Source organism: Diadema setosum, chromosome 18 (genome assembly GCF_964275005.1).
Source record: "Diadema setosum chromosome 18, eeDiaSeto1, whole genome shotgun sequence".
In the NCBI taxonomy this organism is placed as follows: Eukaryota; Metazoa; Echinodermata; class Echinoidea; order Diadematoida; family Diadematidae; genus Diadema; species Diadema setosum.
Window position 1 is genome coordinate 28,058,812 of NC_092702.1, and position 3,094 is coordinate 28,061,905.

A 3,094-nucleotide genomic window follows, 5' to 3' on the forward strand; every position below is an offset into this window, starting at 1 on the left:
GACCTACTAACAGCCAAGTTAGCCATCACAGATGTACTCCCCCACTAACACACCCCAAGAACAATAGAACGCATCAACGACCACAACACTCCACCAACAGCCGACGCTCAGCCCGCCTGCGAGCCCGCCTCGACCGACCTCTTCCATCTAGGTCCGCATTCTCCACATATAGCCCGCCTCTCCTCAGATCACGCTTCACTTCTGACGAAGGACAGTCAACCTGCCCGAAATGTCAAGTTCCTCGGTTCTCCTAGTTATTCTCATAACTAGACTTCTTGCTCTACTTTCACTAGCTGTGTACCTTTACTCAGTGTTTCATTTCTCTTTCCTCTCTCTCTCTCTCTCTTACACTTTTGTCTGTTTCTACACTACTTATCTTTTCTTTTCTTTCTGTTCTGTTCTCTTCTTTCTTCTTTTCTTCTTCTTTTATTTCTTCCTTCCATACAACCCAACGGTCCTTTTCAGGACCACTAGTTTTAAAGGGGAAGGCTAGTAACTGATCAGTGGGAATCAGTGGAAATGCTGGGAGATGATTGTTCCAATCCTTATGGGATTCATTCAAGAGTTCATTGTATATCTATTGTTGTGTGAAAATGATTTGCTTCAGAACGGTCTCATATTCAAGTAATGTGCAGATTAATGCTCCGTCACTGACCAGGGACGCTAACCTGGAAGCATTAAACTGCACATTACTCGAATATGAGACCATTCTGAAGCAAATCATTTTCACACAACAATAGATATACAATGAACTCTTGAATGAATCCCATAAGGATTGGAACAATCATCTCCCAGTATTTCCACTGATTCCCACTGATCAGTTACTAGCCTTCCCCTTTAATTTACACATTTCTTTACAGGTTATTTCTCTTGTCTTCTCTCCTCAGGTCTACACTTTAACCTTATTTTTAATTTCTCATTTTTGCATTTCTCCCACAGGAACCTGTTCAGGATTTAACTGTCATCAATTTCCTCTCCATTATTTATCTTTTCCGCAGCAGCATTTAATTCTAGGATCTACAATAGCTCCCTCTAATTACGTCTTGAATTTCAATTTGTTCTTTTCTTCTTTTCATTGCCCCCCCCCCCCCTCTCTCTCTCTCTCTCCCTTCTCTCTGCATATTCTCACTTCTCCTCTACTTACCCCTCCTTATTTCTGTTAATCGTCCTTTCTCCATTCATTCGCATTCCATAGTCACACTGTTCGCCGACTTCGTTCTCTTGGTTTCATGAATCTTCACTGCTCTCCCCTATCTCCATGATTCTCCAACATTCAACTCCTTCCTCTTCCTCTTCCCTTCTATCTCATCTTTCCCCTTCTAACGATGTCCGAACATCTTACTTGATTCTCACACTATTCTTCCTTACCACTCTCTGTGTTCCTTTCTCTACTGTCTCCACTAGTGCAACTTCAACTTCCAGCCCATTACTGTCTCCCACTCTTCACTTTTTGCCCTCCTCACAACCCCCATATGTCGCCTCCCTCTTCGTTTCTCCTCTTTCTAAGCTCTTCTTCCAAACTACGATCCGGTTAAGGACTACATACACATGGTGTCACCGCAAATCTTTCTTCCTAGTTTTTTTTTTAGTTCTTGCACAATTCATTGGTGATTTTCATCACGTAAATAGGCGAAAATTCTCGACGGACAAGCACGCACAACCAAATTTTATGCGTGACTCATGCGTTAACGCGACTTCTTGGGCTGTGTGACCGAGGCCTTACGCGCAATGCAATAAATAGAGCTTATAGAGGGGTGTCAGTTTCAAATTGATGTAGTAAATTTCTACAGTGTCGATGTGTTGGACACCCACTGCACGATACCATGATACAGCGCAGTGACATGGCTGGGTACAGCTCACAGTAGATAATAGTGACACGTGTAGATGAGAAGTGTAGAAGAACTAACGTTGTTAGAAATCTAACTGCGTGAAGCGTTCGCTCCCACAGTATTACTGTGTACAAGGAGCGCCCCGGAGTTAAATTAACCCCAACAAGTAACTAAATACCTTCTGTCTTGTTAGGCCTAACGTTAGTTCAATTTGTAACTAGGTGCCTACACAGCATACACTCTCTAACATAAACAAGACTCGCGTGTCTCTAACGTTAGTGTTAAATTTAGATCTGTTTCTGTTTGTGGTTACGTCACCAATACGTGACATCTCGCGTCAGGTGTAAACTTACTCACGTAAAACATGTTGCCCATCACTTTCATGAATCGACCACTTTTAAGACTAGCCTAACGTTAAAGAATGTCTAACGTTTGTATAGAAAGGTAAGTAAACTTATGAGCATAGTATGTCTAGCACTCACTCTGGTGTAATTTAAACATGGTAAACTTTAATTTACTTCACCATGTTCACTTGCTTGGCTTGGTAGACTCTAACCGTTAAATCAAACATGCCTTTCACTTTCAGTTGAATTAGATTTGTCTAGTGTTCTAACGTTAGGCCTAAACTTAAGAACATTAATAGGCCTAACCATGCTAACGTCGAGTAACGAAGTTAATAATTCAGTGGAGTGCAGGGCATAAATTTAAATTAAATTATTACTCGTGAAATAGCAATATGATTCACCTAGCACCACTCAGCACTGCGTGTACTGTAAGTAAGTTGTAGTTACGGCGGCTTTCCTCGGAAATTTAGCTTCATTAACTAAAAAAGACACAACAAATAAACAAATCTATACTTGCCTGCATCACAACATCCGTCTAGAAAAAGAGTCGAGTCCTACTAACAAAATTAGAGCTTCTACACTCTAGTACTGGTATCTGTAGGCCTACGGCGAGTACATACGGGTGTCATATGTCGTCTCCCGGAAGGACTCGCCCTCGAGACAGGTCGCCCCACAGACAGCTCGCCCTCGATGTAGGCCTACCCCCGGTTATTCGTCATCGCATCGTCATGTCAGGTACAGGTTCGGTTCTGAAGTACAGGGGTGGTATTCTGAGGTCGTAATTAAGTACAATGTATGTGATTAACTTTGTAATTAAGTCGAGAAGTTAATAGACCCTACCATTCAGCGCTGCGTAATCCAGTGCCAGTGGGCCACGGGAACAAGAAGACGGGCAATGCCTTGCCAGGACGTACGAGCCCG